The sequence below is a fragment of the Gopherus evgoodei genome, chromosome 2, assembly GCF_007399415.2.
Source record: "Gopherus evgoodei ecotype Sinaloan lineage chromosome 2, rGopEvg1_v1.p, whole genome shotgun sequence".
Classification (NCBI taxonomy): Eukaryota; Metazoa; Chordata; order Testudines; family Testudinidae; genus Gopherus; species Gopherus evgoodei.
The window spans coordinates 243,288,919-243,316,504 of NC_044323.1; the positions used below are offsets into that span (position 1 = coordinate 243,288,919).

Consider the following 27,586-nt stretch of genomic DNA (forward strand, 5'->3'; position numbering starts at 1 on the left):
GTCGGATACCACTAACAGTTCCTAGGTTCAGTAGAACAGAAGGCTTGATGAACCACTGATTGATGGTATATATTTTGGAAGAGTAAGAGGAGCCAGTTCTGCTCCCATTAGTACAGCCACAATACAGCTTTGCTATTGATGCTATATCTTGCTTATGGAATACACCCAGGAGTTCATGTTTCCTTGATGAGAGACATTTTTAAGAGTTGAGCCAAGGGATGAAATCCACCTGGCATGTGTGTGTATATATATAATTTGTTCTATTCTAATACCCCCAAAAGGCTTCTCTGTACAAGAAAGGGACTAAGACTGGCATGCAGAGACAGTTCATTAAACTGGGAACTGATTATAGGAGCTACTGATTAGCAACTCTACATGGGTTGAAATAAAAGATGCTTGTGGGAGGACAAGGAGGAGGCGTGAGTTTATATTGAAAGAGAGAGTGAGAAGAGGATAGTAGAAGTTTAAACAGCTGTTCTATTTATATTTTCAAATTAAAGCACCCTGACTTGGCCTGTCTCCTTTTATGTGTTGGTCAAATGATTGGCACGACTGAGGTCTCTAGATGCTACTGTAATTAGATGAAATGCAGATAAGAAATGTAGGAAGTAACTCTAGTGGTTTCCGCTCTTTCTGGGAAGATGTGGCTTAGCACTGTTGTGGAGAATAGAGCAGAAGGCAGAGGAGATGATATCAGTAGGATCAGAGTGTTATAGGACATCCTAGTGTGTTCACTGGTTTGGAAAGATACTAACAAAGAACGATTGGTTAAGGACCGTATTAAAAATGAATTCAGCTGACACAAGTATTGGCTCTGAAGAACCTCTATTAAACATGGCCATTAATTTTAGTTTCTAAGATATCCCTTTTGGAACACTCATAATAGTAGAGCATTGGTCTTTGTCTCCATTTCAACCCAATGAAATTGTATTATTTTATCAATCGAGCTATGGCTTAAAATTCATTGGAAGTCTATTATGACACTTTTACATGGTATTCTAGTTAACAAAGATCATGCTTGATCTTTGCTAATTCCAAAGGTGCACCTTCTGGTATCATATATGCTGGTTTCTCCCATAGCTGTCCCTGAGTGGCTCACACTCCTGTGTCAGGCCATATAGTCTATATTCTACAGTTCATCTGTCTGCTGAAGAGAACAGTGATATTTTTCCATTTTATGTTAAATTATATAGTGTCAAATGGCATAAGTAATCACTTACATTGACACAGCATTAGTGCAGTAAATAGAACTATTTGTGTTTTCCAGGAAAAGAAAGTAATGCTTCTAATCAGTGTTTTGAATAACAGCTAATAAAGCCGGGGTGGTGGAGGTGGGGATCTAGTGAGACTCTAGCATTATTGAGTAACAGACCAAACACTTACATTCACATCCGTCATGATGTCGATATTATTAGTTTAGTTTAAATGGAAACTTCAGTTGCTTTTATTTGGGTCCTTGGTGCACCTTGCAGATGCGTGTGCAGTGTAATTAAATAAAGTGCACAGAGAGGTAATATTTGACTATTAAGAAGAACTGTAGTGCACTTGAAACTGCAAAGAAATAATCTCATTTGTGTTAGTGCCCTATGGTTGAATTTAAGCAACTCAGTCAGTCTATTCCGTTATCTTAGATTTAAAGAGATTGCAGTGAATATTGTTCATGTTTCCAAATGTTGGCTTGAACTGACAGAAGTGCCACATTTCAGAGTAAGCACATAATCTTTCAATTATGCTTTTATTTTGTTTCTGTCTTTTGAATCTGCTAATTTTCCTAAATTAAGCAATCTTCCAATCCTCATGTCATGTCAAAGAAAGGTCTGAGCTAGGTATAAATCCGCATTTCTCAAATGTGGCCACCAGGGGCCTTTCTTGCAGTCATAGCTTCCTGGGTTGGGGATGGGTAGCAAAATAGTGGCCCCTCCCCCTCTGTGTTGCTCCTGTGTGCACAGTCTTGGTGTTAGCTGCTGGGACTGCCAGCAGGGGTTGGGCTCTGCCCCCCGCTGGAGACACCAGGGGCACAGTGCGGGAGGAGCAGGCAGCCAGTGAATTCCCCACCTTCCTGGGGGAGTGGGGCTTAGGCTTTGAGGTGGTGTAGTGGCAGATTCTGGCCATGGGTCTTCAGGTTCTGGCTGTGCGGTGGCAGGCCCCAGGCTTTGGCCACAGAGCTTCAGGCTCTGGTTGCAGGTCTTCTGGCTCCAGCTCCCTGCTGCCTCCCCCACCCACCAACCCCTAATGCCCCTGGCCCCTGTTGCCTCCCCTGACTCCCCATCCAGGGCTTAATTTGTCCCCATACTTGGCAGGGCTGTGAAAAGTGATACTTGTATGTTAATATCACTTTTCACAACAGACTTACTAGCTAACAATAAATAAATTACAATTTGGCTTTGTATAAATATGCATATTTATTTGTTTTTCCTAAAGCTAAGATCTTTACAAATAGCTGCTTCAGCCACTGCAAACATGTTTTTCAATTATATTTACAATTCACTTTAAAGTATTACTTCAGGATGATACTAGCCTTGATGAGTTGCATACTCTGAAGATTGCCTTATTGTACTTTCCACACCAAAAAAGTTAGCATATCATTTCTCATACACCTAATTTTGTAAGAAATAGGTGGTATTTGCAAATATAAAGGGGAAACTTCCCTCTGCGATTCAAATGGCACCTGTCAACTTTCATATCTCCCTCTTTCTGTGTAAGTAGATCTCTTACTAGAGTCCGTTTTTAGTAATTGTCAATCGAAGACCTGTGTGTGCACAGGTGAGTATCAAAGTTGATTACTGCAGTACAGATTTGAGAGAATTTTATCCACTGTTAATAAACAGTGATGGGTACATGATATCTTCATACCCACAGCCAATTAAGTATGTCAAAACATTTTGCACTTCAAAAATTGGATGCTGAGACCCTGAAACTAACACATAATTAGGCTAGGCAGAATACATATTTTTGTAATTTGACAATAATATTTTAAGCATTTTTTAATTTTTATCTTTTTAAATCTTTATGGTTTTAGGAAATTATGTGGTGAGTAAGTAATGGGGATCAGACAATTATTTAACGATGATAGAAGTTGATATTTTCCTGACCTGCTTTCTTGATGTTCCAATAAAGGATATACATTTTAAACAGAATGATAAACTAATCCTTTTTTGTTAGCATGATTTTGTATTTCACTTTATTGGGAGAAATGTGACTTCTCCTGTGGAACTATGGTATAGTAAAATATGGACTGTCCTTGTAATGAATAAACTTTCACATCAAGTACATACACAACAGAAATGACAAAAGGGGATAGGTATTTAGAAATATGGTCACCCTTTTCAGCGTACTCGGAGGAAAAGGGTTCCCCAACCAGCAAGCCAGAATCTTTAGCCAAGCTCTTTGAATATTAACTTTATGCTTAGTAAGTAACTTATGACGTTGTATGTTAATGTTTTGTTGTAACTTTGCCTTAATAAAATTTAAAAAAATATATAAAGATCTTTAAATCACAGTCTGATAAGTTCTGAAGCAGCAGTTTTCTTTCTTTTGCCTGTCTGTAAATTTAGATGATTATCCTTTATGTTTGTGCAGGGAAATTGACATTTACTGCATAAGCTTGGAAGGATTAGATTTTTAATGTGCAGAGAAACGGACACACAAGGCTAGATCCACAAAGGGAATTTAGGCTCAGTGTTGCAGTATCTAGGGACTGGCCTACACTACGAAATCAGGTCGGCATAAGTGTGTCGCTTAAGGCTGTGAAAAATTTCAGGCACTGTGCAATGTAATTAAGCCGACTTAAACCCCACATGTAAACACTGCTAGGTCGACAGAAAAATGCATCTGTTGACCTAGCTACTGCCTCTCAGAGAGGATTTACTACAATGACTATTTATACACAGCTTCAAGAGGAGACAGTGAGACGTATCACAGAACTTAGTGGTTAGAGCACTCACCAACACTATGGGAGACCTGGGTTGAAATTCCTGCTCCACATTGGGCAGAGGGGCTGGATTTGTACCTGAAACTCCCACATCCTGAGTGGATGCTCTAAGAAATATAAGAGGGGTGGCAGAACTCCTCTCCCAGCTATGGTTTCAGTGAGGCCCAATCCAGTAGTCATGCTCTGAGTAGTCCTATAGGATCAGGCACCAAAGGTAAGATAGGCAGGGCAATGCCTAGTTTGAGGAACCCTCTGAGGCTAAGGCGTGAGCTAGGCAGAATATAGGCAGTTATGCATATGCCCGTTGGTAGATTTGCAGATTTTAGGTGCTACAGAACTTTATCAGCAGAAATATAGGCATGTATGGCTTTAGGTGGCAACTGAGTAGGAGTTTTGAAGATTCTAATTTTAGATTTAGGTGCTTAAAGTCACAGTTAGGCCCCTAAATCCTTTTGTGGCTTTAACCCAATGTCACATACGTTTCTCCCAAATGCAAAATCAATTTGTAACTTTTTAAAAAAGAGGATTGTTTGTTATGCTGCTGCCGCATCTGCTGTGTTTCAGTTCAGGAGCACATGTAGATCAGATCAATCTTCTTCATTTGTCATGTCATAGCATGATTAAAGGAAAGACCAGTTCTGGCAAATTATCTTCTCTGTGAAACAACTCCACTAAGGTAACACAACGTAAAAAAGAAAACCTATATTCAGGAACTTTCTTTATTAAAAAAACAAAACCAAAAAGCTTACAAAGGAGTTTATATAAAGATATCAGGAACAAAAGAGCAATAATTAAACTGATGAATATCTCAGGGGTGTTTAATCCTAGTGTCTTGGCCTCCAGTAATTGCATTCTGCATCCTTAAATTCTTCTTGTGGTTTCAGTAAGATTAAAATATTCTCATATTTTCCCCTAGATTACTATGGTTGCTGCATTACATTACATTTCTGAGGTGGCTAAAATGCCCCTACTCTACTTCCTGGGTTAAACTGAGTTTTTCTAAAACTGTTCTCCATAACCCTTCTTGAATAATTAAATACGAGAAATAAATTCCCACCCCACTTTCTGTATGCATTTCAGTGTGTCACAGGTACTCTGGTCCTTCCCATTGTTACTTTCGTTTCAAGTCTTCCCTAAAAGAATCTTAAGGCCATGTCTACACTACAGCATAAAATTGAAATTATTAAAACCGGTTTTATAAAACTGGTTTTATAAAATCGATTTTATGCGTCCACACTAGGGCACATTAATTTGGTGATGTGCGTCCATGGTCCTAGGCTACCATCGATTTCCGGAGCGGTGCACTCTGGGTAGCTCAGTAAAAGAATGAGACCACTAACTTCGATTTCCGTCCACACTAACCCTAAATCGATATAGTAATATCGATTTTAGGGTTACTCCTCTCGTTGGGGAGGAGTACAGAAATCGATTTTAAGAGCCCTTAAAATCGATTTAAAGTGCCATGTAGTGTGGACGGGTACAGCGTTAAATCGATTTAACGTTGTAGTGTGGACCAGGCCTTAGAAATGTTGCCTCTGTGATGCTGGCAGACCAGGTGCCTCACTGAACACTTACAAATGCATTTTGAAATTTATTAATATGGGAAATCACCAAACACCAATTTAACCGTAAGTTTCTTTATTAAGTCCAAAGGCCAAGTACTTTATGTAGTTGCTCTAAACATGCTTAAAAAGCCTAAATAATAAACAGGTTACTACATCTAAACAGTAACAAAATATTTATAAGCATTTGATCAAGTTACTTACAAACGGGCTAACCCCAGGGATGCTTAGACTCATATTGGTCAGCTCCAACGATGAACCCTTGAAGAGTTTACTTTTTGTACCCTTTAACAAACAAATGATGTCGCTGCCAGTTACTGACTTCTGCTAAAAGCCTACTTGGAGACAGTTCATCCTTATTTCCAGTCTTAATCCAGATAAGATTTATAATTCTCTTTCCTCCTCTCCTTCTTGCTGCCCAACAGTTTTCTTGTTGCACCTGGGTTCACGCAGGCTTTAACACTGGTGTGTGGAGGTTGGGGAAGGACTAGGTTGGCTTATTTTGAGACAGATTCTGTTAGATTTAAAACCATCTGCAGTCAGAGGCCTTCTTTTTAGAAACTTCCCCTTGTCTCATTAATTATTCTTTGAACCAGACATCCTCCCTTCTTCATTCCTTTTGGTCTTAAAACTCATTATTTCCAAGGCCTGCCTTCTGCCTGCTAGTCAGGGCCTTTCTTTATATAGCTTGAATTTTATACTTATCCTATAGCTGGAAACCAGTCTTGCTCAGCTGTATGTTAGCACTATCAAAATAGATATTAGATGTTAAGTTGATAAAAATGGGTTTAGACTTTATAGAATGCTTATATGATGCGGTGTGTATTGATCTCTCTTACAACCTCTATAGCCTGTGGTGCAAATTTATGTTTGCATTGTAAACCTCTGTGGTTGTGTAACTCCCCAAACAGGAAAAGAGGCATTAATTAGGTGAAAGGGCTTGTCCTACTACAAGATTGCCCATGCAAGGTAAATAAGGTATTGCATAGCATCAAAGCAGAGAGGCCCTGTTGATTCATTTCTAATTCCCTTCAGGAAGGAGAGATCTATGCATGAATTCATCCCATCAGTTTGGACTATGGAGTAGAGGGGATAAAAATCCCTGACAAGGAGAAATGGAATCTCTCTATTGCTGTTTGGACTCTGAGGGGCATAAATTCATAAACATAAGCAAAGAGATCCTCATGCTGCTTGGCATGGGTTAGCCCTGAAAGACATTTTGAGCTGACAGGTTTCTACAGCTCTATTACCTTTTGGATTACAGACTGAAACTCATTTGCATATTATATGGTTGCCTGTTTTAATCTGTAAATAATAATTCTCGTTTTTTTCCTAGTTAATAAACTAACTAAAGGTTTATTACAGGATTGGCTACAAGCATTATCTTTTGTGCGAGATCTAAGGTGCAAATTGACCTGGGATAAATGTCCAGTCTCTTGGGACTGGGAGCAACCTAAATACTTTGTCATCTTTGGTGTAAGTGACTATTTATCACTAAGTCCAGCTTGCTTGAATGGCAAGATAGACTAGAGTCGGTGCTTAATTTATGCCAGAGCTTGCCAGGACTGAGCTCTAGCACCCCTAGTCTTGATAGCCCTGCCACTTCTGGGCTTGCTGCATCAGTTATGAATGTAAAAAAAATTGCTTGTGGCCTGTCACCTCCTTTTATTACAAATTTAACACTGACTGAAGTGCCTAAAGGGACTGTCTGTGACTCCATGGTTAGACTGTCAGAGTGCTCCAGGATTTCCCCAGCCCAGTAACAAATGTCATAACTAATTATAGAACGTACCACCAGTTTGAGGTGTCTGCCCTGCTTTTCGACAGTCTGCCCGGAGGTTGGCACACATGGTCATGAACCACTCCAGACATTGTGACAGCATCTCTGGTTTTGCAGGGTTTATAGGGTGCTAAATCTTCACTATTTCCATGGAGTGCTTGAACCTGCTACTCAGTTTATAAACAAAACTATGGGAGGTGAGATGAAATTGCATCTCAAACTATAAGCAAGCATGCCCTCTTCCAGCAGTGTTCTCTCTTTGGTTGTCTTAACCTTGATGGCTCTTTCCTGTTGGCTCTTTTTTTAAAGCCTATTCTAAAAGATTCCTGATTGCATCTATCTAAGTTACCGTGGCAACCCTTAGGTATCCTATAGAGTGTCTCAAAGCTACAGTTCCTCATATATACATACATTTAAAAAAAAATTATATTTATTTTAAGCAGATGCTTATCTATTTAGTATTCCCCTACAGGAATCACCATTTTCAACTTAAGATGAGCACATAACCATTGGGAAAAGAGCTCACCGCATGCTGTTTTAAAATCACACAAATGCTTGTTAACTGTCCTCCCCCACAGTCCTCCTTCCTTCTTCTTTGATTCTCTTCATAGCACTGTTAAACCTCATTTGAACTATCATGTATCATATTGGTCAGAGTTTCCAAGAAAGGATATTATTACCTCAAATGGATGCAGTAGAGGTAAAGCCTTAAATACGGCCCAGGTTCAAGAACTCCATTTAACTGCTGATCTTTTGAAAGAAAATTCTTAGACAAATCTTGGCTTTTCTAAGCCCTGATCCTGCAGTGAGTTCCATATGGCAATTGAAGTCAGTGGAGCTCCCTGTGGCTGTAAGAGATCTGCCCATCTGAGTTCACTGCAAAATAAGGGCCATATTGTTTTATTTCTTAAAAAAAATTATGATGCAGCATGGCTAATAGTGGAAGAATGCCAGGAGCACAAAGCAGTAAAGTTGATACTAAGCTTTCATAAAGCTGCATCTGGCAAATATATGAAAGCACCAAATATAACCATATAGGGACTGAGAGACCAAGAGGACAGTTCTGTCTGAAATCTTTTCATAGTTTCATATCGCTTCAGATGTAGTACAATTAGTGGATGATGGCATTCTTACCAAGCTGAATTACTGTTTGTGGGCTGAAATGTGGTGAGAGGAAATACAAAACGGAGCAAGACGGGTTAATTCATAGATTCCAAGGCCAGAAGGGGACTCTGTGGTCATCTGGTCCAGGGATCAGCAACCTTTGGCATGCGGACCGTCCAGGAAATCCGTTGGCAGGCCGGGATAGTTTGTTTACCTGCAGCGTCTGCAGATTCGACCGATCAGAGCTCCCACTGGCCGCAGTTCGCCATTCCAGGCCAATGGGGGCTGCGGGAAGGGGCAGCCAGTACATCCCTCAGCCCACGCCGCTTCCCACAGCCCCCATTGGCCTGGAACAGTGAACCACGGCCAGTGGGAGCTCTGATCGGTCGAACCTGCAGACGCTGCAGGTAAACAAACCATCCCGGCCTGCCAGCGGATTTTCCGGACGGTCCGCGTGCCAAAGGTGCTGATCCCTGATCTAGTCTGACCTCGTGTCTAACACATGCCATATAGAACTATTTATGAAATAATTATTATCACACATCTTTTAGAGAAACATCCAATCTTAATTTAAAAATTTCTGATAATGGAGAATCCACCACAACCCTTGGTAATTTGTTTCAATAATTAATTAAATCACTGTTAAAAACGTACACCTTATTTCCAGCCTGAATTTGTCTAGTTTCAACATCGTACGATTTGATCATATTACACCTTTCTCTGCTAGACTGAAGAACCCATTATCAAATATCTGTTTCCACATGTAGGTATTTATAGACTGTAACCAAGTCACCCCTTAACCTTCTCTTTGTTAAGCTACGTAGACTGAGCTCCTTGAGTCTATCACTCCATGTGAGAAATGGAGCTTGTGAAAATTTCAGACTCTTAAGGGGCTGACTTAGTGTGTAACACTAAAAGAAAGCATCACGTCTAAATATAGAATACTGAATTTTAAGTAACCTTTATTTGTAATGCTTTGTGGAGCCAAAGTCTGACATGAGATGTGCATGGATAATATGTGATCTGAGAAAGCATCATTGCTTGAGAAATAGGTGTGATCTCTATAAAAAATAGAGATGGCCTGCATTGGAAGCATAAGGGCACCACAGTTCACCACCTAGGTAGGTTAATTGTACGCTGTAACACAGTAGTGCCCAAACTTTTCCTGTTGTACCCCACCCTCACTAGTAATGGAATCTCTCTGCACCACCCCTCCATTACTGCACAGTTGGTTCAGCAGAGGATTGTGGGCTGGGGGCAGAGCTGGGGCCGGGAGTTGGACTGAGTGACGCTTCCTCCCCAACCCTTGTGGGGGCTGGCTCGGCCCTGCTGCACCCTCCGAACTTTCCTCCGTGCCCCCTTGCTGTAACATATCAATCACTTTATATAATAAGTATTGTGGTTAAACTACTAAAACCAAAACCTCAAACCTCACTCCGAGCAAAGAGTTTTTGGGTTTTTTTAACCTCAGATCGGAAGAGGTTCTAGAGACTTGATGAAGCCCATTGGAGACTGCATTGTTGGTATTAATTTTACATGCAAGGTGATGGGGAGCAGTATAACAACATAAGGTGAAAGAGATAGGAGCCACAGGATGCTGGTATTATCTAAGAGTAAATGGTGATCTGTGTAAGAAATATGAAACTTCTAAGCACACAGGTCTGATGACTGTACTAAGTGTGGTGGTACCGGAGCATGCTCAGAGACAATGCTGTGGTTCAGCTGGCATGGTGAAACACAGTAAGGCAAAAACTGATAATTGGAGACTAGGATATGCATATCCTCCATCAGAAATGCTGCACGCCCTGTCATCTCCACATCAAGCTACTATATGCATGAGAAATATGAATGCCCAGAAGTACTGCCACAGTTATTTGGTAGATATGTACCAGCAGCAAACAGTGGAATCCTAGATATTATGTAACAGGGAACATACGTGTGACATCTGCCCCACTGTGCTACAGACACTCAGTACGCAAAGACTGCCAAACAGAGTAGTAGGTCTCATACAGATGACTCCCCACATGTCATAAGCCTCCAGTATTGGGAATCTGATTACACGGGTACAGGATATGAGTGTGGGGAATAAGAGATGTTATACCATGCAATAACTGATTGATTGCCACTCTGTGTCTCAGAGGTGGATGCATTTCAGTTGTACTCTGTATGTGTGTTTATGTAATTGCTTTAAAGACTGCAGATCAAGGACACACATTTCTGTTAGCTCCCACTTTACATATTTGGGGAATTTTAATATTTATATAACATCTTTAATCTTGGAAGATCTGAGAACAATTTCCAGCACTTTGTTTATTGCACAGCATTTTTTGTATCTGGGTTAAAAGGTGCTATGTAAATATATTCCCACAGTTGTACAGTCAGTAGCACAAAAGACTGTCCTTTGATCTGTTGCCCTAATCTCAAGTCAAAGATACGGGTTTCTAAATATGCTACAGCGCATTGACCCACGCTGTTCAGAAATGTCTCTTGTCCATGATTGCTGTGCCTCATAAAGGCTACACTTTAAGGCCATGTATTTATTGTAGAACGCAGCTGTCTGCCTCTGATGGTAGATTCCAGTGGGGAGCATGCATACATGTGCCCTGTCCTGACTAGTAGTTCATTTCCAGATTAAGTCTGAAGTGTTAGCTCTAAATGGGTCCCTCTCTGCCTATTTTAGAAGCTGTTTCATTCCTTTTGTGATTCCACAGCACTTACGCTCAGCCAAGATGCTTGAGATAATGGTACCAGGTTTAACAAGAGATGCAGCTGATAGCAGGTTGTTCTCATTGGCTTTAGAATTTATTTCCCCCGTGCTCACTTGGTCTGCCAGAGCTTGACTTCGATGATCCTGCTGAAAGATCCATTTATTTTCCCAGGCTTATCTGGAGGGAGATATTAAGCAGAGGTTTCAAGTGGGTAGCCAGGGGAGTCTTTGTTGCCAATAAGCCATTTTATTAATCAGGTTCTTTTAAATTTAGTGTCTCAAAATTGCATACATTTGCTTATGGAGAATTGATTAGCATACCTGAAACAAATCTAAAATAAATGTCTGGATATTTATGGAGAAAACTTACACTTCCATGCTTAGTTTACTATAACTGAATCACAGAAGATGAAAAGGAAGGCATGAATAAAACCATTCTTGGCAAGACTTAGTCAAATCAGAGGTGACATTCAAATAGTTAAAAGTAAGCCAACAGAAAAGGACATTGACTATGGATGCTCAAATGCAAGATGGAAATTTAGGAAGGCTAAGAGGGAGTTGGAATAATAAACTACTGAAGACCTAAAATGAGACACGGGCTTCAGAATGTTGCTGAAAACCAAGGTACAATACTCTATCCCAACTCAGGAGTCCTTGTGGACCATTTTACACAACCCCATGCTCTGAGTAACTCTAAACTTCCAACTACCAGAAGCTGGAACTGGACAACAGGGAATAGGCCGCTTGATAATTGCCTGTTCTGTTAATTCCATCTGAAGCATTTGGTACTGGCCACTGTCAGACAGGATACTGGGCTAGATGGACCATTGGTCTGACCCAGTTTGGCCGTTCTTATGTCTGTCTTGCCTCCCACAAAAAAAAAATGCCGCTTTATCTGTCTGGGTCAAACTAGAAAACTAGCTCCTTCCAAATATATCTGTCAGCTGTTTGAGCAAATTCGGCAAAGATTTCTGCAGCTTCTTGTCGTCGTCAGTTTTACTTGGGGCTTCTGAAAACCCCACATTGATATGGACCCAACAAAACTGCCAGAAACTCATTTTGAACCACTCATTTCCTGTCTGCAGTGACTTCACAGCGAGTGAGCTTTAGAGACTAATTCACTTTATACCAAGCTTTTGAAGGATGTTAGCTCTAAGAACCTCTCTGATTTTTGAAGGTGGGATCAGAGTTCAGCCTTCACGACCCTATTTATGGCTCCTTGGTGGGACACTTTTTGAATGTTTACAGTGTCTTCACACACTAAAAGCACCACTTTTTTACCTACTTCTTGTTTATTACCAATGGAAGTTGTTGAAATAACAGAACTGTGTAGTTGAATGCATTTTTGTTTGGCTTGTCATATGACTTACCACTTTCCTCACCTTACTTAAACCCTTTGCACCTTATTAAATGCCTGTCATTATATTTTTGTGCCTTGGTTCTTCCAACTATTCCAGCTTTTTGTGTGAGACAACAACAACTTTGGTCTCTTTATACTGTCGGCACTGAACTTCAGTACATATTTGTCTATTCTGAGTTCAGAGTATTTACCAAATTCTTTGTTAGAGACCCCACATTAGTATAATAATCTTTCAACACTTGTCCGTATGTTACCTGAAATTCAAGGGATGATTAAAGTTGAACTATCTACCCAATTTTTCTGAAAACTAGAATTTCACTATTCTGAAATCTGTCTAGGATCAGAACAGCTCAGTCTGGGTACTGTGTCTGGTAGTGTGAAGAGATAATACACACTTAAACAGGATGCAGTCAGACAATGATTACTGTCTCTATTTATTAAATCTCAAATCATAGAGCATGAGACACACAATGAAAGTGGAACAAACAGCGACAATTATAATTCGAAGTTTAAAAAAGGCTCTGAAAAAAAACAGGTTTCTGCAATAAGAAGGTGTAGATATCCATAATTTTTAACAAAATGGGTAAATTGCTATTCTTTATCAGAGGGATAGCCATGTTCGTCTGGATCTTAAAAGCAGCAGAGAGTCCTGTGGCATCTTGTAGACTATCAGGCGTATTGGAGCATGAGCTGTTGTAGATGAATACCCACTTCGTCGGATGCATGTGACCAATACGTCTATTAGTCTATAAGGTACCACAGGACTTTTGCTGCTTCTGCCATTCTTTGACGTCATGACACATTTGGCATCTCTGGCTTAGACTTCTCCACCCCTTTTGTTTCCCCAAAGGACTGAGAAGAAAGTCAGGTCCACATCATGTGTAGAGAGGGTGCACGTGCGTGCGTGTTTGTGTGTATGCTACGTATTCACATCTATGGCCTATCTTCTTGATTTCTTTCAAAACTATGTTAAACTAAATAGCAAAGGCTTTGCAATATCCTATAAAGAAGATCCCAATGGGAAAACATGGGTTTTATTTAGCTTCCTCCCACTTAAGCAGTTGTCGTCTTTTCTTCTAATTTTTTCTCCTATCTTGATGGAATTTCTGCACTGTTTTTTACAACCTGAACATTTTTTTTTAAATTTGGATCATTGTTCATTTTGTGTCTTTATGTAGGAAGGCTTCAATTAAATACATAAAAATAGGCTCGCAGGCCAATATGCACTTAGCCTTAAAACATACACATGGCATCTCCAAATCTCATTTACATTGGCACACATCACCCTGTGTCTCAAGATTTGACTCAGGTTATGGACTCTGTGTGTGCATCAAGATGCACAGCCATGTCTCTCAATCTCTTAAGGCCAAAGTTTTCTTTGTGAAATTGGCAGTTAAATATGCAAGCTCCTCCCCAAAACATATGTGGGTAGAGGCTAATGAGAACTTAGTTCCTGGTCTTTATGCATTTAAGTTAATTGAAGGTGATGTCTTGAGAGACAGCCAAAAGCCTTGGGGTGGTTTATTTCATGTGAGACTGATATCTGTTATATGTTGTGGCCTTAATTTATCAAATATTAGTGATCACTAAAATGTGAGGCCTTGCTTTGAGCCAAAAAAGCAAGGCAATTTATTAAAAACTTGTCCCGTACATGCACAACATTCAAAAACAATAAATCTGATTCTGGTCTTCTACAGCAGAATAAATCCAAAGATAATTACATCAACTTCAGTGTAGTTACATGAATATAAAACTAGTATGAGATCAAAATCAATACCAAGATGTAGTCAAATGAATAAATGTACAAGCAGGCCTTGGACTTGCGACACAATTGGTTCCTGAAAATTGCGTCGTAAGTCAAAACATCGTAACTCGGAACCACAATTTGCTCCATTGTAGGACCGAGCATCATAAGTCAAATCAGGGTGTAAATTCAGAAATGTTGTAAGTGCCATTCGTCATAAGTGGAATATAAAGTCGAGAGCTGCCTGTATCTTTTTAGAAAAATCTAAATAGATACCTCACAAGTATCCCAGTGGAAGATGAGAGGTTTTACTGTGCCTAGAAGGCCAGCAAACTTTTTGACTTTCAGATTAGTGGAGATAGCAAATTGTAGAGTAGGGAAAATTATCCTGCTTTCATGGATATCCCAAAGAAATCAAGGACTTGTAGCAGAGGCTGCACTGCTGAACTGGGCATCTGGATTGGCAGGCTAAGTAGAGAAGCAGTCCATCAGATAATTAGAACCTTAACCATATATATGTGTGTGCACAATTACCTGCAGTAATCCAAGTAATATAGAAGAGAGACCATTTTGGGACATCTTTTAAGAATGCCCAGTGATAGGCTACCTAAGCATTTCTTTGGCCACTGCAGGGCAAGAAACAGGTTGATCTAAAGGCACACTCAGTAGCACAGTAATAGCTGAAGTGGCATTATTGCATTTGAATATAAAAGGCCTGGAAAAACAAGCCCAGGATAGGGATGGCTAGTTCTGTTTGACTTCTGCCCTCTGCACCTGGTGGTGTTGGAAGAATGACTATCTTCCCTATCTTCCAATGCCCGTTGCATTGGCAGTGTTTCTACACTCTGTACTAACTCTGCACTCTGTACTACACTCTGTACTAACATTTGATTATGAAATATTATTGTCCAATTTCCCATCCCTAACTTTAAGACAAATACAGTATTCCTTTCCCAAAAGAAAAGGCAAACTGCAAAAGTCCAGCAGAAGGTGAAGGCCCCATTAAGAACCTTGCATCCTCAAGGACACCTACACTAGAAATAAAATGCTGGAAATCAATAATCTTCTCCTCCTCAGCCTTTAAAACTTGGCAGTGGTAAGGATGCTTGCTTATAAGGCTGTCCCTGTTTCCCCACTCCAGTGGATAGTGTGAGCCGACGTCAGGGAGCAGCTTCTGCTTGACAGTATCAGTAAGTTTGCTTATTTGCCTAACAGATACGCTTTGTACGCTGTCTTGTCCTTGAGAACTGGTATAAATGTCTGTTTCACTTAAATTTATTTGGCTTATGCCCAAAGAAATTTGTTAGTGTCTAAGGTGCCACAAGGACGACTCCTAGTTTTTGTTGATACAGACTAACACACTACCATTTTGAAAAATGTTTTCACTTTAAGTCCATCAATGAGAACAGAAGAAAGCGCACGTTTGCCCACACTCTTCTGCTTTCAGACTGTCCCCAATGCTACATTACCATGCAATTGCTTTATATTAAGAACTTTTTGAAATAGATGTGACTTTCATTCTGATCTTGATGTTCTCCTGTACACAAGAACTCTTCCACTAAACTGAAGTTCTTTTTAGTCTTACAGCAAATGCTATAAAATTACCATGCAAAGTGTTTCTGTGTGGTTTTTTCAAGAGGAAATCAATCCAGGATTATAACAACTAGCTCCTATTGTTACTAAACATTTACCCTCTAACTATAAATTACATTTTATAATACAATAAGACTTTTCTTGTTCCTAGGAAATGCAAGATGTCTGTAGTTCAGGATTCTTGTAACAGACTGGTGTTTTTTTGTTAAAGGGAAAAGATGCATTACACAGCTGGATGAAATGTTACGATGAGAAGCACTTCTTTTGATGTATAGACTGAATTTTATATTTAAAAATTACTTTCAAATATATCTTACCAGGCTTTTACAGCATTGGTTGAAAACTCTTTTTGGGGCAAGGATCATCTTTGTACTGTGCCTAACATGGTGGTGTCCTGGTCCATGATTGATATTCCCGTGTGCTCTGATGATACAAATAAATAATAAATACACAAGACCAACAGGTGTTAAGAAGGATAAGCATGAAATATAATGAGAAGCTTAGTAGAGAATGGCATTTCTGAACCAATTGCAGTAGTGATCAGGGGTCTGAGAGAGATCGTATGCTACCCTGGCTGCATGGAAACTCAATGTAAAAATAGAAAATAATTTCCAACCCATCTCCTAATACTTACTTATTTAACAGTCAGACTTTTAACAGTTTTCCCTCTGATTTTAGTAAATCAGGTGATTAGTTTCTCAATGGTGGTAGTCATGTGGTTTGTTTTTTATGTGGCTCCAAAAAGTTAACCATAACTGAAAGTGTTACCATGAAAAATGTTCAGAACAACTTCTTGTGGTGTGGGTGTTTTAAACCTTTTTTGTACTCTGATTGCTAGGCTGAACTCAGTGACTGACTGTTTCATTGAAATTATTGAGGTTAGCATGAAGAGAGCATTATTTTTAGGATTTCATCCATGCTTCCAAAGAGCGTCCTCATTGCATTGTCAGGCTTTGTCAGGACCTGAAAGTTTGTACACACTCAGCTACCATTCTTGTCTTCAGAGAGCAAAGATAACCACCATCTTTGTGTTTGTGGTGAATCTAAGTCAAGCTATACATATTGCTTCTGCACTTGCAGAGTTTTTGCACTGTCCGTTTCAACAATGATAGTGAACCGGTGAAAGAAAAGTTCTGTTTTGTGTACTCACTCACTTCCACAGGAGTCAGAGAGTGTTTACATTTGCAGCACTTCCATCACCAGTGAGAGCAGCGCACTGAGGGCAGCTCTCTCGATTTTGATGGTGGGTCTTGTGGGATGGGGAGCAGACTACTGGGGGCTGATCAGTGTTTGAGGAGAGGAGCCTGTGCAGGGACCCGGGACATCCAGTAGCTCAGTATTGCTCCAAGTAGGGGATCCAGAGCGGGAATTGTCACCCAGCTAGATAAGTGAGCACTCGCCAAGACAACAGGAAGAGTTTCAAAGTTCCGGGGGCCTTACAGGGGGAGGAATGGATGTCTGTTTATCTGGCAGCAGAGCTGCTGGCCAGAGTGCTCAGCTCGGCACTGTGGGATATCCTCAGGAGGCTAAAAACTTTGTAAACAGGAAGGATGTGTCTTCACTTGCAGATCACCACAAAAGCATCACCTGTAAGAGCCGTGCGTCTCTTATAGAGGTGGTTTTCTGTTTGCAGTGAAACTTCTGAATTTCACTGCAAAAAGTCACTGGCAGGTGTAGGCGCTCCCATGTTTTTTGCGCAATAAAAGGGACTTTTTCCGCTTTAAATGGCAAGTGTAGACATGCCCTTAGTCTGTAAGTTTGGGCAACAGAGTTGAAATAGTATACTCCAGTCAAAGGAGCTGTTTCCTTTACCTAAAGATCTGTAATTGAATAGATGAATGAATGAAATTCTACATTATGTACGTAGGGTGAAATCTTGTCCCTACTGATGGTACAACTCTCATTGACTTAAATAGGGCTTAATATTTCCTCCTTAAAGTAGAAACATTATCATAAAGGTTGTTTTAAAAACCCAACAAACTGGCATTATTCACCATTTGCTATACATTCTGCATCATTCCATCAATGTTGGCTGCTTCTTTTGTACGGGTGTTTTTGGGGGTGGGGGGAAGAGAAGGAGGGGTGGTTAAGTGCCTGTGTCAGGTGTGTTCAGCTATGCTTGAAATAGAATAATTGGTGAAATGTGCAGTGTTTGTGTGAATCTTCACCCAAATGTCAGTTGTTCAAGAAACCAAGTTTTCCACTTCATATAACCTTTTAGGGTGCTTGTTTTTGTTTTTATTTTATTTTTTCTTTTGTTTAATGCAGAGATGGGCAAACTACGGCCCGCGGGCCACATCTGGCCCATGGGATGCTCCTGCCTGGCCCGTGAGCTCCCGGCCAGGGAGGCTAGCCCCTGGCCTCTCTCCTGCTCTGGGCAGCAGGGCTGCGAGCTCCTGTTGGGCAGCATAGCTGGCTCTGGCCAGGCAGCACAGCTGCCAGTCCTGATAAGGGGGCGAAGACCGGGGGAGTTGGATAAGGGGCAGCGGGTCCTGGGGGGCAGTCAGGGGACAGGGAGCAGGGGGTGATTGGATAGGCTTGGGAGTCCCAGGGGGCCTGTCAGAGGTGTGAATAGGGGTCTGGGCAGTCAAGGACAGGAAGCAGGAGGGTTGGATGGTGTGGAGTCCTGGGGGGGCGGTTGGGGCGGAGGATCCCAGAAGGGGGTGGTTGGGGGGACAAGGAGCAGAGGGGATTGGATGGATCAGGGTCCTGAGGGGGGCAATCAGGGAATGGGAAGTGGGAGGGGGCAGGGGTCAGTCTGTTTGAGGAGGCACAGCCTTCCCTACCTGGCTCTCCATACAGTTTTGGAACCCTGATGTGGCCCTCAGGCCAAAAAGTTTGCCTACTCCTCGCGTAGCAGCTGAGTTCCAAGTACCACTCCAAGGGATGTTTTTCACTGATGTGAGTGACCTGAGAGTATCTTTCTGATTCCACCTCCTTCCCCCAATATAACATACAGAGGCTAAAGGTAGATCGAAACAGGAAGATGAGCTTTCAGGCCAGGAGGATGGGGAGTGGGGTGGGAGCACTGTTTACCCAAGCCAGTGAGAAGAAGGAAAGCTCTCCTTATGCTTTTAGCAGAAGGGGGGGGGGGGAGAATGTACTCCCCACACCTGCTACCATTTTTTAAGTCCTTGATATGCAAGTTCTTATATAAAACTTTCCAGAGTAAAGAGGATCAAAAAGCTCTTTACTTTACCCATGAGACAGGCAAGTATTCTCTCCATTTCAGAGAGGGAGAAATTGTAGAAACCTTGCAGCCTTGCATTAGTAATGCCCTCACCACCACAAAATGAAGCAAGTAAGCAATTGCCATTCCAGGTGAGGCATTTCAGGCACTTGGCAGGTATGTGAGTGCCATGAGTGGAGCCTGCATGTCACCAATACCCACAATCACAAACTGATCTGGGCTCTCCTGTAGAGCAAGGGACCTATAGCCATGGTTTCCATAGCTGCCAAAAAACTCTCTGACAGTGGCCGTTCAGTCTTGCAACTCAAGCCTCTTTTTAAAAAACAAACATTTCAATTATATCTTTACATGGCAAATAATTAGAAACCATTTTTTGTTTATCTTGAAGCTGAGATTAGCCTTGACATTTCTAGGTTCCCCACATCCGAGAAAGGTGGAACGGATACTTGCCAATTTTGCAGGCTCACAGGCTACTTCTGAAGCAGTTTACACTAAGTAAAGATGTCATAACATCCTTCATATCACACCAGATTAGGAGCCAGGATTTCACTTGCTATGAAGAAACAACACTGCACAGTGCAGGAGAAGGAAAAGACTTAATCCGTTTTTCTCTGAGTTACTAGAAAGTTACAGGCCAAGTTTCCAAACATAAGATCATAGAAATGTAGGGCTGCAAAGGACCTTAAGAGGTCATCAAGTCCAACCGTCTGTGCTGAGGCAGGACCAAGTCAACCTAGACCATCCCTGACAGGTGTATGTCCCACCTGTTCTTAAAAACCTCCAATGATCAAATTTCAAAATCTCTCTTGGAAGCCTATTCCAGAGTTTTACCATCCCTACAGTTAGGAAGAACTTTCTACTATCTAACCTGAATCTCTCTGGCTGCAGATTAAGTCCATTACTTCTTGTCCTACCATCAGTAGACACTGAGAACAATTGATAACTGTCCTCTATATAACATTAACATATTTGAAGACTGAGAAGGGACCTGATAACAGTCTTGTTTTCTCAAGACTAAATATGCCCAGTTTTTTTTAACCTTTCCTCGTAGGTCAAGTTTTTTCTAAATCTTTCATCATTTTTGTTGCTCTCCTCTAAACTCTCTCCAATTTGTCTCTTTCTTAAAGTGTGAGCCCAACATGGAACTGTCTGTCTACATCAGGGTTTGGCAACCTTTCAGAAGTGGTGTGCTGAGTCTTCATTTATTCACTCTAATTTAAGGGTTTGCATGCCAGTAATACATTTTAACATTTTTAGAAGGTCTCTTTCTATAAGTTTATAATATACATCTAAACTATTGTTTGTATGTAAAGTAAAGAAGGTTTTTAAAATGTTTAAGAAGCTTCATTTAAAATTAAATTAAAATGCAGAGCCCCCGGACTGGTGGCCAGGACCTGGGCAGTGTGAGTGCCACTGAAAATCAGCTCGTGTGTCGCCTTTGACATGCATGCCATAGGTTGCCTACCCCTGGTCTACATAGTGTGCACATGTGCTTTGCAGTCATGGCTGCAATTAAAACTTACCATCACAGGCATAACATCTATTCTTCTACTAATTCCTGCCATAATAGCTAATATAGTGACCAGTCTACAAAATTAACAAACTGTAAGCACACTGCCCCCCGCCACCCCAATAAATAAATAAATAAATAGCAAAGCAGACAGAATTTTACAAGGTTGTTGCTGTATTTCAAAGTCTCTTCCAAATGTACATTGAAGAGTTACCTGTATTTTCAATGAAAAACAATGACAAAAAGGAGGGACTGATACTTTAATGACATGGAATATCATTTGTTTACTCCTCAACTATAGACACCAACATAGCTCATGGTTAAATCATGACTAAAATTCACCCCTAGAGTCTCTGAAATCCTAGAATGGGATCTGAGGACAATGTGGGTGAAACAGAGCTCAGAAAACAGTGTTCTAGAAATTTAGTCTGATCAGCTTCATATTCACGTCTTCTGTAATTCTCCCTTTTTGAGAAGGGCAGGCAATTTGCACTCAGTGCCTATTAATTTATTTCAAATTAGAGGAATATTTAATTATGACCTTCAGCATTTAGCAACCCCTTCTTTCTCCTGTATTCTGCCATTCTCCCTCCCTCCAACCCCAAAAAGCCAGCATGTTGCATTAAACCAGGGGTGGACAAACTTTTTGGCCTGAGGGCCACATCAGGTTTCCAAAATTGTATGGAGGGCCAGTTAGGGACAGGTTGTGCCTCCCCAAACAGTCAGGTGTGGTCTGGCCCCTGCCCCCATCTGACCTCCCCTGCTTCTCGTCCCCTGATGGCCCCTCCGGGAACCCTGCCCCATCCATGCCTCTCCTGACCTCCTCCAGACCCGACTGACCCATCAACCCCTCCTCTCATTCCTGACCATCCACCTGAGACTCCTGCCCCATCTAACCACTCCTTCTCACTGATCACCCTTGGAACCCCTGCCCCTGACTCCCCCTCCACCTCCCCTGCCTCTCCTTCCTGCCTGTCCCCCTGGGACCCCTGCCCCAATCAACTCCCTTCTTCCCCACCCTCTGACCACCCCAACCCCTATCCACACACCATCGCTGACAACCCCCTGAATTCTCCTGCCCTCTATCCAACTCCCCCTGTTCCCTGCCCCCTTACCGTGCTGCCTGGAGCACTGGTGACTGGAAGCATTACAGCCGCACTGCCCAGAGCACCAGGACAGGCAGTTGTGCTGCCCAGCTGGAGCGAGCCACGCTACCACGCAGGCTTCGGCTCTGCAGCTGCCCTGCCCGGCCGCCCAGAGCATTGCACCCGTGGCACAGTGAGCTAAGGCTGTGGTGGAGGGAGAAAAGCCAGGGGCGAGCCTCCCGGGCCAGGAGCTCGGGCCGGGCAGGAGGGTTCCGTGGGCCGGATGTGGCCCACAGGCCATAGTTTGCCCACCTCTGTCCTTGGTGGTTTTTAAATAAAAAAGATAAAAACTAATTGTGTTATTTACACTTGTAACAACCCCTCCTCTTGTCCCCTGCAAGACTTGAACCCTGAACATTCATCACTATACAGTCTTTTCTTACTGAGGCTACAGGACTATATTAACTGGCAATGAATAGGAGAAGGCTGTTATCCTAGAGGGGTGTGAGAGGCTGGTGCTATGAACTGGGTTGAGAAGACTGGGGGAAGCCTAGTCCCCTTTTGATAAGGGGAGTTGGAGGAGCTCCTGCCCCATAAGGTGCCTGAGGTGGTGAGGAGTGGATATTGGGTCTGAGAGAGTGAAGTTGCGGGGCATTACAAAGCCAAGCTCTCAAAACCTAAGAAATACCTGATTTATGGTTGCCTGGGCAACCTTAATTCTACTGCCTTGTGGTTATGTAATAGTCTTTTTAGTTATGTGCTCTCACACAGTTTTTCCACGGGTTCTCTGTCTTATTCGGTGTTCAGGATGGACACACAATGAGGCAAAATTAAAGATGCATGGGAAACTGTACATTTCCTAAGTTTCATGTGCTTAATTGTGCATCCTGAATAACTAGTTTTTTAACAGATTTTTTTTAACATAAAATAAAATGGGGGAAGGTTTATTGTGTGTCATCTTGTGATGTTTTCAGCTTTTAACTGTTCTTAACTTTCTAAGGTGAAGATAATCAATTGATGGCATGATCCTTGATAATAAGAGAGAGAGCTGCTACATGGAATTTCTTGCTACTTTTTAAGGGATGGTTTTGCAGTTCATTAAGCTAATCCATGAACAATCAGTATTCCCCTCAGCACTCGGAAGGCCACTGATGAGAGAGGAGGTTGCTGGAGGATTGGAGATGAACCCAGAACACTGTGTTGGGGGTGGGGGGGTGCTAAGATAGAGGGAAGAGATGCAGCCAGGAAGAGAGAGATTACAGGATTCATTGTGCATGGCTTTGTGTCTGAAAATTTGCACACAGGGTCACTACTATGATGGAACTGGGATGGCAGCTGCCTAGAGCAGTAAGTTCTCCAAAGCTAATGTTAGACCAGGGGTTCTCAAACTGGGGGTCAGGACCCCTCGGGGGTCACAAGGTTATTACATGGGGTGTCGCGAGCTGTCAGTCTCCACCCTAACCCCTGCTTTGCCTCCAGCATTTATAATGGTGGTAAATATATTAAAAAGTGTTTTTCATTTATATGGGGGGTTGTACTCAGAGGCTTGGTATATGAAAGGGGTCACCAGTACAAAAGTCTGAGAACCACTGTGAGAACCACTGTGAGACCTATCTGTGTGAAAAAACTGGAGCTTTGGAACCAAGGTGAGCTCTGATTAATGCCTGCTGAAATCAATACAAGTTGCACTCCCTTAGTTCAGGGCTGAATTTGGTACAAACTATTTTTGTCTCTTTCAAAAAAGATCTGTTCTTGGCTATAGTTTATGGTGCAAGATAAATTCTGCTTATCCCCAACAACCTTTATTCTTTGAAATGGGAAACATCTAATCAGGGTTGGTCAAACAGTTTGCGCCAAGCTTGAAACCCATGTGATTTGGGTGTATTTGAGCCTTCTGAACCATAGCCGTAATTTACGAGTTCGGGTTCAGCAGGATCCTAGAGAGCTAGTGCTATTGTCTAAGTGAATCCATCCAGAAGAGACAATCTCAAAGTGAGACAGCTCAGAAGAATTCTTCAAGCCTTGTTTGACTGGAAAAGAGCCCTAAAGGAGCCACACTAATTTTAACAAATTAAAAAAGCAACTAATAGTATTTTGGTTTTTTAATCTGGTCGGTCCATTACACCCTCAAATCCTGCCACCAGGATCCTTTGGTAAGTCAGGTAGCCAGCTTCTTATGCAGCAGTGGGGCCCAGAAATTCTCTCTCTGCTGTAACCCTTCCACTTGGTAGGACTCTGACTCTGAAACCCCAGAGTGCAAAGTATATTAAGAAATCTTCCTCCCACAAACACACTTTTTTGGATCAAATTAAGTAGTATCTTCCTTACCACTCTGAAAGATTATGGAGCGGAGGGATAGTCTGATTACCCTTCCTGTCCATATCCTGCAGTAGGTTGGAGAAGGAAGGACTGTGGGTGGTAGTTCAGATAAGATCTTTGATAAATTGGTGCAAGCAATTAACCACAAGGTTTAACCACATTAATCCTTTTATTTAGGAACTGTAAATCTAACCCCTAGTCTCTATGGGCCACATTTGCAAAGGCTCCTTAACCCATTCTCCCTTTGCACATGTGCAGTTTCTTGTGGGTGGGTGGGGGCGGTTACCCATCATCTATGTGTACAAATTATTGTATATGCTATTTCATACATACAGCTAATGACTGAATTTTCAAAATGTGACCCTCTGAGACTGCCCAGCAAAAACTCAGCCCACAAAGTTTCTTTAGCTAATTCTTGTTGTTGTAATGTGCCTTTGAAAGGAAGCTTCAGAGGCCAGGATGGAGAACGTGGCCTGTATAAAGATTTTGGGTAACTGTGTTTTCTTGGCATGAGTACAAAACGTCAGTTGTGCACAGATGCTATTTGAAATAGCCCATCTTTTAAAATGATTACGTTATATCGTGCTTGTCAGAGACCAGGGTGCTATGTGAGAATCAAAGAAGTATGTGCTGTGTTTTGGTTTCTTTCCTTCCTTGCACCGTGCTATATCTCTCTGCTTCCTGGCCACCCTCCTCTTGTCTTCTAAATGAAACATTCCGGGGAATAGGCTTGAATTTTTGCTGAAAAGTGGGACAATAGCCATACTTGAAACTCAGTCTTCAAAGCACAAAACTAGCACTGATTCTCTGAGTCACACAAGCTCTTGTTTGCAGTGATCTAAAGGGGCCTCTTGCCATTATCTAAGGTGCTGATGTATGAGTGCTTGTGTTTGCAGAATGAAATTTATCTGTCGAAAACTAGCAGTAAAATCCACAGACTCCGTGTAATACGGTGCAACCACTCACTAAACATTTGTGTATGCAAGTCATTTCTTGGTTTCCATCTGTTGTCAGCACGCACAAACTTGTCAGTATTGTTTATGAGGCAGCTTGGATTAATACCACTTGTACAATGTAGGATTGCCAAAAGTCTAGTATCAGGCACTCAAAACAATACGATTAGCTTAAAAAACATGAGATTTTTTTAAAAAAATAAAGAATGTTGGGTTCTTTATTTGCCTTGTTTTTGAGCTTTTCAGATTCATGCTTCCAAGTTTCTCTCCAAACATTGACTAGATTTCTTTTAAATATTATTTATTTATCTGAAAGCTGAAATTCTCATGTAATCATGTAGCAAAGGATCTGGGATGTGAAGAGTAACGGATTTCACAAGCCTTGTGATAAAATTGTAGGAGTTCACAATATTGAAAATGTCTTAATCAAAGCTGCGATTTGAGTGGCTAGCTGAAGAGGATCAGTTTTAAACCATGTAATTCTCTCCCAAGGAATGCACCCATCTGAACTGTAAATCTTCTACCCCAATCAGATTGTTACACAACATTGAAACTTTCCACTCAGCTGAGCAATGGGGACTGTGTTTTAAGTCCCTGATACAGTTCTGTGGTGACCTAGAATCCTACTTTCGCCGTCTCTGACTCAAAGAATACTTCCAACACACCTCTGAACAAAATACTAACCCACAGAATCCTTCCTGCCAACGCTATAATAAAAAAAGGATTCTGCATGGACTCCTCCTGAGGGTCGAAACAGACTGGACTTCTACATAGATTGTGTCTGTCAACGTGCATGGGCTGAAATTGTGGAAAAGCAACATCACTTTCCCCATAATTTAAGCCGTGCTGAACACAAGGCTATCAACAGCCTCAAGAACAACTCTGACATCATAATCAAAAAGGCTGACAAAGGAGGCGCTGTCGTCGTCATGAGTAGGTCGGAATACGAACAAGAGGCTGCTAGGCGGCTCTCTTAACTCCACATTCTACAGGCCATTACCCTCTGATGGTTACCAAAAGAAACTATACCATCTGCTCAGAAAACTCCCTGAGGAAAGCACAGGAACAGATCTGTACAGACACATGCCTAGAACCATGACCAGGTATATTCTGTTTGCTACCCAACATCCATAAACCTGGAAATCCTGGATGCCCCATCATCTCAAGCATTGGCACCTTAAAACAGCAGGATTGTCTGGCTATGTGGACTCTCTCCTCAGACCCTATGCTACCAGCACCTCCAGTTATCTTCGAGACACCACTGACTTCCTGAGGAAACTACAATCCATCGGGGATCTTCCAGAAAACACCATCCTGGCCACTATGGATGTGGAAGCCCTCTACACCAACTTTCCACACAAAAATGGACTACAAGCCATCAGGAATAGTATCCCCGATAATATCACGGCTAACCTGGTGACTGGACTTTGTCCTCACCCACAGCTATTTCACATTTGGGGACAAAATATACCTTCAAGTCAGTGGCACTGCTATGAGTACCCGCATCTCCCCACAGTATGCCAACATCTTTATGGCTGACTTAGGGAACAAGAGCTAAGGAAGCGTTGTTCTAACGCCCCTACTCTACTTGCGCTACATTGATGACATCTTCATCATCTGGACTCATGGAAAAGAAGCCCTCGAATTCCACTGTGATTTTAACAATTTCCATCCCACCATCAACCTCAGCCTAGACCAATCCACAGAAGCGGTCCATTTTCTGGACACTACTGTGCTAATAAGCGATGGTCACATAAACACCACCCTATACCGGAAACCCACTGACCGCTATACTTACCTACATGCCTCCAGCTTCCATCCAGGACACACCACACGATCCATTGTCTACAGCCAAGCTCTAAGGTTCCATTCTGTGCATCCAAAGAAGTGAGCTGTAGCTCACGAAAGCTCATGCTGAAATAAATTTGTTAGTCTCTCTAAGGTGCCACAAGTAGTACTCCTGTTTTTACAATTTAAAAAAAAATCCCACTTTTAGTATGAATATTGTTTTTAGGATAAATACTTTAATTGCACTGCTAGTTTTTTAAGAATTATTTTCCCCTTCTTGGGGAATCTATTAGTGGGACCAGATTATTGGGTAACCAAATCTACTTGCATTTGCTGAGTCTGCTCATTGGATAGATTTTTTTCATATCCAAATGATGCCCTCTGTAAGATTGAGAACGCCACCACAGGCCTAGTGTTCTGTCTTCATTTGGCTGGAGCAGCTCACTATAAGGAGTTTGAGGCACAAGTGGTGGTCTCATCCATCCTCCCTGTGCAGGGAAGAGGCCTGGGTAGAGACCGTCGAATTGTGGAAGTCGTCAAATGGCTACGCAGGTAGTGTCGGAGAGAAGGCTTTGGGTTCTTTGACCATGGGATAGTGTTCCAAGAAGAAGTGCTAAAGAGAGATGAGCTCCACCTAATAAAGAGAGGGAAGAGCATCTTCACAAGCAGGCTGGCTGGCTAATCTAGTGAGGGAGGCTTTAAACTAGGTTCACCGGGGAAAGGAGACCAAAGCCCTGAGGTAAGTGCGGAAATGAGATACCAGGAGGAAGCATGAGTAGGACTGAGAGAGCAGGACAATCAATGAGTTATCTTAAGTACCTATACACAAATGCAAGAAGCCTGGGAAGCAAGCAGGGAGAACTGGAAGTCCTGGCACAGTCAAGGAACTATGATGTGATTGGAATAACAGAGACTTGGTGGGATAACTCACATGACTGGAGTACTGTCATGGGTGGATAT

The 27,586-nt window shown here is 41.8% G+C and overlaps 1 protein-coding gene across 1 annotated transcript in view; it reads left to right on the plus strand.

Moving 5' to 3' along the window:
• PKIA (cAMP-dependent protein kinase inhibitor alpha) overlaps positions 1 to 27,586 on the plus strand; it is a 63,360-nt gene that overhangs the window by 1,217 nt on the left and 34,557 nt on the right. The window lies entirely within an intron of this gene.